This window comes from Panthera pardus, unplaced genomic scaffold, assembly GCF_024362965.1.
Source record: "Panthera pardus isolate Hobbes unplaced genomic scaffold, ASM2436296v1 HiC_scaffold_19, whole genome shotgun sequence".
Taxonomy (NCBI): Eukaryota; Metazoa; Chordata; class Mammalia; order Carnivora; family Felidae; genus Panthera; species Panthera pardus.
In genome coordinates, this window is record NW_026526754.1 from 24,406,031 (window position 1) to 24,418,117 (window position 12,087).

The following is a 12,087-nucleotide window of genomic DNA, read 5'->3' on the forward strand; positions in this document are numbered from 1 at the left end:
CTGAAGTGCACTTCCAAACTTGTCATTTATGGAAATCAAGGAGTTCCTCTGATTGTATTCAGCTAGTTTACATTCCCCCGTAGCCCAAAGGGCGCTCACTTGTAGGCACTTAGGTCTCCATCCTACAGATAAGGAACCGAAGCTCAGAGCAGTGACGTGCGCATTGTCTAAGTTCTCCCTCGCTGGAAATTGGCAGAGTCAGGGCTCACGTACGGGGTCTTGAGCTCACTGTCTCATTGAGCCTTGCCTCGTGGCTGTTTGCTTCCATAGGCCCAACGTAAAGTGTATAATCCGTGCTTGCTGCATTGCAGGGAATGGCCAGTCATCTCTTCCAAATACTTACCTGGTGCAAGGAGAGTTTGGGCTGGAATAAAAAGGGTACACACAAGTCTGTGCCCCAATTATCTTCTGCTGCCTGACAAATGACTCCAAAACGTGGGGGCTGAAGACAACGTGCTTGGGCTCACACAACTGCCATCTGGGCAGGGCTCGGTAGAAAGAGCCTGTCTCTGCCCCAGGAGGCCACAGTTGAGACGGCCCATCTGGGACTGGAGGACCCGCTTCCAAGGCGGTGCGCCCACAAGGCTGGCGAGGTGCAGCTGGCTGTCGGTTCCTCTCGACGTGGGCCTCTCTGAATCGGGAAAGCAGCATTTGCTCACCGAGAACAATGAGGAGTGTCATTTAGGAGGGCATGCGGGCTCTTCAATAAGTCAAATGCAGAGTTATCATGAGTCCCGGCAATTTGGTTCCAAGGTACACACCCAGGAGGAATGAAAACATACGTGCACGTAAATGCTTGTACACAAATGTGCACAGCAGCATTATTCAAACCAAAACATAGAAATTATCCAAATGTTCAGCAAAGGATGAGTGGATTAAGAAAAAAAACAAAACAGTATCACAAAATGCAATTAATCAGTCATAAAAAACGAAGTTACAGTAATCAAGGCAGTTTGGTGTTGGCTGAAGAATATACAAATCAGTCAGTGGGATGGAAGGGAGCCCAGAAATCGACCTCGGGGGACTGGGCGGTGACAAAAGAGCGAAGGCGTCTTCTGAACCGATGGCACTGGGACAACTGTACATCCACATGCAAAAAAATCAGTCGAGACACAGACCTTATGCCCTTCGTAAAAATGATCTCAAAATGGATCGCAGATCGAAATGTAAAATGCAAAACTAAAAAGTCCTCAAAGATGACACAGGAGAAAATCTAGGTGACCCTGGGTGTGGTGATGCCTTTTCAGATACGGCACTGAAGGCGCGGTCCGGGAGAGAGATCACTAACACGTGAGCCTCCGTTGACACGAGGAACTTGTGCCGTGTGAGAGACAGTGTCAGAGGACGAGAAGACAAGCCACAGACCGGGAGAAAATATTTGCCAGAGATACAAAGACGGAACACCAAGAGTGACCTCTGGGTGACCACGATGTGTCACCGGAGGCCTCGCGAACTGTCACAAATATCCCACTCTGATGGGGGATGCTGGTGACGGGGGGAGGCCGTGAGCGTGGACGCTCGAGGGCTGCACATGCTGTCTCTGTACTTTTCTGTTCCGCTTTGCTGTGAACCGAAAACTGCTCTAAAAAATAAGATTAAGTAACAACAACAACAAAAAGACGTGCAGGCCTAACACACGTTACAACGGGGATGGACGGCCCTTGAAAATGTCATATGAGTGAAAGAAGCCAGTCACAAAAGGCCACAAGTTGTAGGATGCCACTTATATGAAATAGCCAGAACAGGCAAATGTATAGAGACGGAAAGCAGGTGAGGGGTTGCCAGGGCTGGGGGGTGCGGGAGTGATGGCTAATGGGGAAGCCGTTTTGGGGAAGACAGAAAGGTTCTGGAACAAGTTAGTGGTGACGGTTGCACAACTTTGTGAAGGTACTTAATAGCACTGAAGTGTGTTATTTAGAATGGTTAAAATGGTAAATTTTATGTGATGTGTATTTAACTATAATAAAAAAAAAAGAGAGAGAGACGGAGGAAAAAAAGCAGTCAAGCAGGCCTGGCAAAGTGTAGATAGAGGAGCGGGTTATTACGTGATCCAGTAAAGGCACAGCACTCGGCCCCCATGAGCAGTCGACAGTGGCAGCTATGGATGTCTCATTAGCAGCGGTAGCCTCCAAGTCATTTGCATGGATGTAAAGTTTGACAATAACATCAGGGGAAGCGTCCCCTTTGTGCCAGATGCTGTGGTGAGCACGTCCCATGGTCAATTTCAAAATTTAGAAACAACTCTGCCAAGTAGATTTTATTGTCCCATTTTACAGATGAGGATACCGAGGCCAGGGATGTCATGTGACTGGTCCAGAGCCACACAGAGGTAATATGAGCCAGGAGCGGAGTCCATGCCACAATCTGTACGCAAAGGCACCTATGTCACAGGTGACTCTTATGAGGTCTCAACACCACACTATCCAGGGGTGGAAAAGAAGGCACAGGACGTTTCGGTACCTTTCCCAGATTCACAGGACATCCTATCCATGCAGCAGTGACTGAATAGAGTTCTCCCTGAAGACTTTAAAAAAATAATTTATTTTCCAGCCTTATTGAAGTAAAATGGACAAAGAAGATGACAATTTCGCGTGCGTATACACTATGAAAGTCCTACCACAAGCAGGTTAATGAACAACTCCACCACCTGACACGGTTAGCATTGCTCTTGTTGTGGTGAGAGTGCTTGAGGTCTTCGTCGCTTCCAAGTACACGGTGTAGTCCCCATACTGTACGTTAGATCCCCAAGTGCATTCATCTTAAAACTGGAAGGAAGTCCGGGGGCACCTGGGTGGCTCAGTCGGTTATGCGTCCAACTTGAGCTCAGGTCTGACCTCGCTGTTTGTCAGTTTGAGACCCGCATCGGGCTCTGTGCTGATGGCTCATAGCCTGGAGCCTGCTTGGGATTCTGTGTCTCCCTTTCTCTCTGCCTCTCCCACACTCGTACTCTGTGTCTCTCTTTCTCAAAAACAAATAAACATTAAAAAAATTTTTTTTAACTGGAAGTCTGTACACTTTGACCAGCGTTCCCATCTCCCTCACCCTGACCCTGATAACCACTCTTCTACTGTCTGCTCCTGGAAGTTCGACTTGTTTTTTACTTTATTTTACTTAAAAAATGTTTATTTATCTATTTTTGAGAGAGAAAGAGTGAGAGAGAGCTGGTGCAGAGTGGGAGAGAATCCCAAGCAGGCTCCTTGCTGTCAGCACAGAGCCCGATGTGAGGCTCAAACTCATGAACCACGAGATCATGACCTGAGCGGAAGTGGGATGCTTCACCGACCGAGACACCCTGGTGCCCTGTGAGTGTGACTTTTTTAGATTCCACACGAAAGTGAGACCTGCAGTGCCTGTCTGTGTCTGGCTTACGTCACTTAGCACGATGCCCTCCAGGTTCATCCACGTTGTCACAAATGGCAGGATGTCCCTCTTTCTTGCAGCTGTAGTACTCCATTTTTTACCTATGCCACAACTTTTTCATCCACTGATGGCCACTTAGCTTGTTTCCATGTCTTCCTATCGAGAAGGAAGTTGTGGTGAACACGGGAGTGTGGACGTCTCTTCTGTTTGCGTTTCGTTTGGATGTTTACCCAGAAGTGGTTGCTGGATCACGTGGTAGTTCTGTGTTCAATTTTTTGAGGACCTTCCATACTGTTTTCGACAGCGGCTACACCAGTTTGCATACATGGGTTTTATTATGCTGAGGCCTATTACCGCATTTATTGCTATTTTGAAAGCTTTTATCACGAAGGGTGCTGAATTTTGTCAAATGCTTTTTCTGCATCTAATGAGATGATTGTGTGGTTTTCATTGTATTGATGTGGTGGGTGGGTTTCCCTCCGTGTCTCTTGGTGGGTGGGACTGTTCCTGGACCACGGCTGCCGAGTGGTTAGAGCTGGGTCCCAGGGTTCCAGGAAGGCTTCAGCCATGGCTGGCTGTTGAATTATCGTTGCTGAGGGGGGTGTGCGATGGGGGACCTCCTATTCTACCATGTTGCTGACGTACTTCTTGGCCCGTAATTCTCTTGACGGACCAGAATGTGTGGCTGTGGCCTGTCTCGTGTCTGGCTAGAATCCACATAAGTGGGGGACGGGGCTCCAGTGCCTGCTGAGCGTTGCTTCTTCCCATTTTCCCTGAACCACCCACGGACTCCTCTATCGTCATTCGTCCCCAAACCTCATCTCTTCCCAGCAGGTGCTTTTGTGTGAGGCGGAAAAAGGTGTCCCGGGGTAGGAGCGGAATGACAGATCATCCCCTGTAGGTGGACAAATTATAAAGAGGCACTGTTCGGGGTAGTCTCCAGAGCTGTGGCTGGTGGTCAGTGGCTGGTGGTGCCCAGAGGTCATCTCAGGGAATGGTGCTTCTATCCATCTGTTTTCCCGTAATTGCAGGCTCAGGTGACATCCCAGATGCCACCCCCAAGCCCTGCGCCTTGCCTCCGTCCCCAGCATCAGGTTGGGGGTCGAGTCCTTTTGATCTCATCCCATGACATCTCTTCTCCACTGTGACCACCCTAGTTCAGGCTTCCGTCCCCTCTTGCCAGGACCCCTGCCACAGCCTCCTCAAGTACTCCCCTAAATTCACTTAGGAACCCTCCTCCCCATACCCAATTCATTTTTCATCGTTCCAGCTAAAGCAACTTTTGAAGATGCAAATCTGATCATATCTACCCTTGTCCCAAACCTTGAAAAGGCTTTGGTTATTTTAGGATCAAGACAAAACGCATCCTTTGGCCAACAGGGACCTGCACAGCCCATATCCTAACCACCTTTCCTGCCAGATTTCACAACCTTCCACCTCACAGCTCTAGCACTGCCTTGGCCGTGTGACCCTGGGCGTTAAGCTCTCTGAACTTCACGTTCTTCACAAAGAATACGGACTATAATATACGCCTGACTCAAGGCATGGCAACTTAACACATGATCATGCGATCGTTTCTTGAGTCGGGCCTTCTGCGAAACCCTTTACGAGCCCTACTTCCTTGAATCCTCCCAATATTCCCATGAGCTGTGAGTCTGAGACGCCAGTTTCCGGAGGCGGCGGCCAAGGCTCACGAGGCCTCGGCAGTGCAACATATGCCACAGGAGAGCTTGGATTCCAAGCCCAGGTCAGGCCAACTCCATGTCCCTGCTCTTACAGACAACTGTGCTGTTTTCTAGGCTTTTTCCTGGGCAACCGAGAGTTTCGCGCATAATGGACTTGGCTTCATCCTAATGACATCTTCGGGAACAGGACGCTTCTGCAGGATCCCAGGGTCTGCTGGAAATGGCATCGCACAATTTTGATGGGGCCTTTGAGATCTCTGTGAATGCCCAGTGCGCACACGTGGAAGGGGGTTCCCTGTTTCTGGTACCATCCGGGCCAGAGTGCCCTCCCTCTCTGGCCATAGAGCCCCCACCAACAGGACACTAGCCTCATTACCTCCAGAACCTGGACGGGAATCGTGTACGGATTGACTGGCGTGGAGCAGGGCCCTCTGCAATAGGGAAGCAGCCCTTCTTTGGTGGACAGCTGGCTTTGCCAACTGCCAGCTATTTAATTATTTTTAAAACCGTGGCTAATCAGCTAGATGTCAATATTAACACTCTCCTTTATTGGAGCTTCCTGGGTGGCTAAGTGTAAAACGCAGGAATCTGAGTCATCACCAACGAGAAAGAGAAGTCCGCGACTCTGGCATAAGCGCAAAGACAGTTTTGATGGGCTTACTGTCTGATGATGACTTAGCAGTGGCTTGGGGCCCCGCAGCGTGCAAGGCCCGGCCAGGAAGGAGCCGGCCACCCACACCCGCACTGGAGCTACAGACAAGGAACTTTGTGATGTTTTGAAATGACATGAAAATTGCCAGTCTACAGTTACCTGCGTTCTAGTCAGATACGCACGTATCTAAGAAATCTCGGTTAAGTTTCAGACTTGGCTATGACTGAGGCAGGGGTGGGACAGAAGGCGCGGCCGTCTGAAACCATTTTGCAGCCACTCATCTCTCAGGATCTGTGTGCTCAGCTTCCGCAACCCTTTTCCCCCACTATGAAAAGACTCTAGACCACGGTGTTTTGGATTCCAAACTCTGCTTTTGTCTTTTTCCAGCAGCGTGACCTTGCTGAGCAATTTTCCCTCATCTGTAGACAGGAAAATTCTCATTTCAATGTGAATAAACATCTCTTCCAGCACTGAGCTTCTGTGACTCTTCTCTGGAATTTCTTTAAGGCGCTTTTCCTGCAAAGAAACCCAATGACCAGCCTCAGGAGAGCTCCCAGGTGTTAATTCTGGAAGAGATTCTAACTAACGAGGTTGCCCAAGGTCACACGGCGCGTTACTGCCCTGAATTGGGCTTTTTGTTCCTGGCAAAAAGGGAAGTGGGCAGGAAACTTGCAGGGAAGCGTTTTCTTTCCCAAATGAAAATAGCTCCACAGCCTTGTTCTTGCTCGTCGTAAACAACTCGGAAAACAGAGGCGAGTAGAGAGAAGAAGGAAAAGCAATGGGAACCCCAGCCCACGTGAGGCGCAATGCTGATGGCAGTCAGCAGGAATCGTTTCTGGGGATTGTCTACAGTTCAGTGGTTTCTTCCCACGAGTGCCAACAAGCGTGCATTTATGCTACATACGTGGAACACGTCCACACACCGAATTCGTGCTCGTCCATAAGATAGCCTACACATTACGGACGCACGTCTCGTACGGTAACACATTAGTTACATACGGTACATGTGCCACATAACCACACACACGTTTTTCCACTCGTGAGCGCCGGGAGGTGTGGACGGACGCCGGGGAGCCCGGGGCACCTCCTATTACCTGGGGCGCGCCTCCCCAGCGGCAGCGGCCGCGACCCCCGCGTCTCAACTACAAGTCCCAGCAGCCGCGGGCGCGGCCCCTGACGGGAGACCCGAGTACGGAGAGACTACAAGTACCGGCAGGCTCAGCGCACGCGAAGGGACTACGATTCCCAGAAAGCACCGCTAGCGGGTCGCGCACGGCCCTCTGGGATATGTAGTCGTCGAGGGGAGAACTGATTCCTATTCATTCGGCCTCAGAGAAAAATGTAAATTCCTCTCACGGTCCACCGACGCAGCTTCCCACTGCGCTAACGCGGAGACGGAGCTTACGCTGAGGAGGTAAGGACCCTCAGAGGCCCAAACTAGGGCGCGGCAGGAGGACGCGTGCGCATGCTCGGCGGTCGTCGGCGCGGGCGAAAGCGCGCGCGGGAGGCTCCGAGCGGCAGGCCCCACCCCCTCGCCCCGTCCCTGCGCCCGGCGCGCCCCGCTTAGGGAGCGTGCGCAGACGGTGCAGGGCGGAGGGCCGCGGGGAGGGACTCGCGGCGCCTGCGCAGAGCGGCTGCTTCTCTCGCGAGGACGGACGCCATTATCGCATCTCCCCGACAAACACCACGAGAATTCCGCAGCCCACACGGTAATTGCAGCTCCCGCAGCCGGTCGCGTCTCCACCTCCCCCTTCCCGCGGGGCGAGAGCGAGAGCGAGAGCGAGATCTCCCCTCCTCCCTCCTCCCTGCGCCCTCCTCCGGCCGCCGCGCCCGCCGCCCCCGCCCGGGACGCCCTGCGCGGCCGGCCAACGGCCCGCCGCCCTCGGCCCTGTGGGCGCCCTCCGCTCCCCCGGTCCCCCTTCCCGGTTCCTGCTGCTTCCCCGCCGCGGGCCCTCCGCCCCCGTCAGCCTCTCCTCGCCGCCCGCCGCGAGCCCGCCCCTCCCCCCGCCCCCTGGCCCCGGCGGCGCTCCCGGCGGCGGGCCGGGCGTGGGGCCGCGCGCGAGCCTCGCTCCCCCCGGGGTGCCGCGCGCCGCGCCGGTGGGACGGGCGGGGGACCGGGCGCCCGCGGCCGCGCGCGGTGGCGGGGCCGCCCCTGCCACTTGGCGGGAACGAGGGGAGACGGCGCCGCGAGCGAGCCCCGCGCCGGTGGCCGCTGTCAGGCCGGTCTCCGGGCCGGCGTGTGCCCTGGGGCACCGGCGGGCGAGAGCGCACGCCCCCGCTCGGCCGAGGGCTCCCGGAGCAGGGGGGTGGTCGTCCGCGGGGGAAGATTTAGGGGTTCGGGCCCCCCTCCCCCCCCCGCCTGTTTGGTGTGGCCCTTCGGAAGTGCGGCCTCGGATGCCGGTCCCACCTGCACCGTGTGAGCACCTTGGAGACGCCGCCTTCACGCGGGGCTGGGTTTTCACTGAAGACCTGAGTGCTCCCGGAAGAGCTGCCCACACCTGTGGGCGTCTGCGGACCGAGACTCTGCCCGGCTTTGGGTCTGTTCGCCCGGAGTGGCTCCTGGCGGCCCGTTCGGAATTACCTGTCCCGCCCCGGAAGGCGCTCCCGGGCCCGGCGGCGTTGGTGCGGCGGCGCCCGGGGAGGGTGGCCGGTGGGAGGGGCCGGCCGCTTGTCGGGCACACTTGCGACTGGCGGTTCACGGGAGACGGGAGCGAACCTGGGGGTGGTCAGGTGGTCCTCCGGAAGCGGGGGAGCAGGCGGTCAGAAAGTAGGTCACCCGGCCCCTCGAGATTCAGCCCTTGGGACCGCCCCGGGGTCCAGACGCCCGGTGGCAGCAGAAACCCGCAAACCGCCCGCGAGACTAGTTCTTTCTGTAGGTTTGGCTCCCATTTTCTCCTCGTCTCGCGGTGAAGATAAGAGTTACGTTCTTGTGATGTTGGCTTTAAGTTTTTAGAAATGGCTGCCGTTTGTGGGTTACGTGCTGTGGCTGGGACTGCCCATCCTTTCCAGTGTCTCTTGTCCCAGCGATCCGGGGAGGTGACGGAGGCCCACAGAGGTTAAGAGACTCGTCCGGGACACACAGAGCCAAGGCTTTGAACTCAGTCTGTCTGAGGTTCGAGCTTTAATACATACATATCTATCTATCTCCCCGTATATCTGATATTTTAACCAAAGTCCTATACACAGCACAATGTCGGTGAAAAACTTGAACATTGAGAAGCAGCAGTCCCCTGTCCAGCCTTTCAGTTTCTCTTCTCAAAGAAATCTTTTTAATGTTCCTTCTGGAAGGTTTCCATAGCTCTGAAGCGAAAGTTGGTAGTTTATTAGTTTTACACATTGTCGACTTTCTGTTATGATAGATGATTTCGCTTTTCGGGTCAGATGCCATTTTTTCTACCCCCTGAATTAACTGTGTTAAATTGTTTATGACTGTACAGATACTGTTTGCTTCAAGGCTGAGTGGTGCATTTTCTCTCTCCTACAGTCTTTTGTTTTTTCTGTTGTTGGTAATGGCTTTTTTTTTTTTTTTTTTTTTTGGTATTTTTGCATTTGCTGTTCCCATGATTCTTTGTCTTAAATTTTCAAGCATGCCAGATCTCTCCAGTGTCCCGTCTTCTCCCCAGGTCTCTGTCCTCTTTTTCTGATCTGGATTGATTACCCTGTAGGCCAGTTACAAGTGTACTGCCGATATTTTCCTGTATTATACATCTGAGTTTGTTCAAGGTTCCATGTGTAATCATGGCTTTCTTCATCATTTCAATGAGAACCTTCTGCCAAGTAGCCTTATTCCTTTTGGGTAACTCTTTAGGATCCTTTTTGGTGTTACGGGCATTTTCAAAGTGCCCCAGGATGCGGAGTCCCACCTTGAGTGCTCTGTGCCTCTGGGGGCTTGCCTTCCAGCTCTGGGAGATTCTCTTTGTATTTATTTGAGAATTGTTTCTGCTTTTACTCTTTCGGGAGTTCTTATTAGTTTGATGGTGGACATCTTGGATTGATCCCTTGAATCTCTTTCTCCTCTTCCTTTGTCATTTTATTCTCATTTCTGGGAGGGGGCTTCGATATATTGCCCAATCTTTTAAATTTTTTATTAACACAACTGAAAATTTCGAAGAGCTTATTCTGTTTTTTTCCCCCCACAGTTTATTGTTTTGTGAATGCATTATCTTCTCGACTTTGAGGAGACCAGTAAGGATTTTTTTTCATTTCTTTTATTCTCTGATTTCTTATTCTAGTGTCACTGTCGCCATCATCTTTTTAAAAATACTGGTTTCATACTTCATATGGCAAATACTCCTTAAATATTGGTAATTATTGTTGTCTAAGGCCAGAGAAAGTAGGCAGAGAGCTGAGTCTGTGGGGCTGGTTTTGAAAATGTGCGGGTCTCCCCTCAGGTGATTGGGAACTTGTTACTGTGTGGGACTTTGAGTGCCGGAACCCAGAGACTTTTCCTCTGCGTCTTACGGCTTAAGAAAGACCCCTTTGATTTGGGGCTGCCCCCCCTGGTCTAGGGAGGACTCTTGTATAGCTTTTCCGTGCAGGGATCCAACTTCTGTGAGCAGGCTCAGCCCTTGCTTCGCTGAGTGTCCTGGCCCACCACAGGCTTAGAGCCCTCCTCTGGCCGTACCCGTTCCTATGTGCTCCAGGTTGTGGTTTCCTTTGTCCTCCTAGATCCTTTCAGTCTCCCAGAAATTGGCAAAATACCTGGCCCGTGTCGTCTTTCTTGTGGGTTTATTACATGCGACTAAAAGTCATTTTAATGGGACGAGCAGAGATCACCTTTGTGGCTAGTTCTCACTGTGAGCAGGAATTCCAGAGCCCATTCTTGTCACTCTGCTCTCCTGCGTCCCTGTGGCCTTGGTAATGGGTGCCTTCTGTCAGTGGAATGGGTGGCCTACTCATTGTCCCCATGGCCATCTCCGCACTGCAGCGTGGGCGGACGTGGTGCGTTCCTGCTGGAGGTTCTGGCTCCGCAGCCTTGGAGGAGTGCCAAGCTCAGCTGGGGAAGGCCAACCGTAGACAAAAGGTTGTGATTTCACACTCTTCTTTCGGTCTTGGCACGTCGCACCGGCTTCTCGCACCATGTCCTCGTACAAAGATAGCACTTAAGCATGCCCGAGTTTAAGGATTTGCCTCCAGTTAAACAGTGATTACTGTACTCGAAGTGTAATCTTTTAACAGTATTTTTTCAAAATATTTTTATTCCCTGCCCCCCCCCCGCCCCCCCACCCCGTGTTTTATTTATTTATACTGAGACAGGGAGAGAGAACGAGCAAGGAAGGAGCAGAAAGGAGAGAGAGAATCCCAAGGGCTCGATCCCACTAACTGATCATGACCAGAACCAAAATCAGAGTTTGGCGCTCAACTGACTGAGTCACCCAGGCGCCCCTAAAGCGTAATCTCCACGCATTTTAGTCGATTGTCCTTTGAAAGTTGTGCACGGTGACATACATCAGCTGCATTTGTCAGGGCCCAGCGAGGCCCACGTGAAGTGGTCCGTGGATCAGTGACCTTGCCATCTCTAGGTGTTTGGGAGAAATGCACACTCTCAGGCCCCCAGCAGACATGGAATCAGAATCTGCAACTTTGGAAACTTTTAACTTTGAAGTAAATTTACAGTTAAAGAAAAGTTGGGGGAATAGTTCAGAGCGCTTCCCTCTTCTGTCACCCACTTGCCATAACGCTGACTTCTTACATAATCAAGTGTCCTTAAAAATCAGAACCTTAGCATTAGCACAACACTATTGACTAAATTACAGACCTGACTGAATTTCATCAGTTTTCCATTAATGTCGTTTTTCTGTTTCAGGATCTAATCCAGGATCCCACTCTGCATTTAGTTGTCATGTCTCCTGAAGTGTCCTCCCATCTGTGATACTTACATAGCCCCAAGTATCTCTCCCAAGAGATTTATATATTACAAAGGGAAAATGGTGACTTCACGGTGGAAAAACCTGACAGATACCACCTTAACCAGTAATGAGACATACCGTGTCCTGCACTGAGAAACGCGTGCCCGTAGTGCGGTCATGTGAACCCAGATTGAGAGACAGTCACCAGAATCTTAACTGTTGCTCCTCAGAAGCGTCCAGGTCTCGAAAACCAGGGAAAGACTTAGAATTTGCATTTGCAGAGATGGCAGGCGTGGTATATGCACTTTGCCGCTGCGGAAATACTTCCTGTGCTAGAATAAGAGGTCACCACAGTCCCGATTTGTCCATTGGTAGATGGATGCTTCAGGCACAGGTCCTAGGTGAGTTTATGTTCATGGTTTATTGATAAAACACCCAGCATAGAGTGTTCGCCTTCGTTTTTCCTGTGATCTTCACCTACACTGTATAAATTCTGAAAACATCAGCGGTACCATTAAATACACAACCCACGAGACTGTAA

General features: G+C 51.8%; 2 protein-coding genes across 3 annotated transcripts in view; one reads left to right on the forward strand and one right to left on the reverse strand.

Annotated features, from left to right (window-relative positions):
• Positions 1-8,220, reverse strand: part of CA5A (carbonic anhydrase 5A) — a 45,646-nt gene extending 37,426 nt beyond the window's left edge. The window contains exon 1 of one of the 2 annotated variants that reach the window (XM_053906745.1): positions 8,122-8,220. The gene's annotated coding sequence lies outside the window, so the exon portion shown is untranslated. Of the gene's footprint in view, positions 1-7,102; positions 7,203-8,121 lie in introns of those variants that run through there. The other variant, XM_053906744.1, reaches the window with a different exon arrangement.
• Positions 7,288-12,087, forward strand: part of BANP (BTG3 associated nuclear protein) — a 111,965-nt gene continuing 107,165 nt past the window's right edge. Inside the window, 1 exon segment of the mRNA XM_019412959.2 lies at positions 7,288-7,406. The gene's annotated coding sequence lies outside the window, so the exon portion shown is untranslated.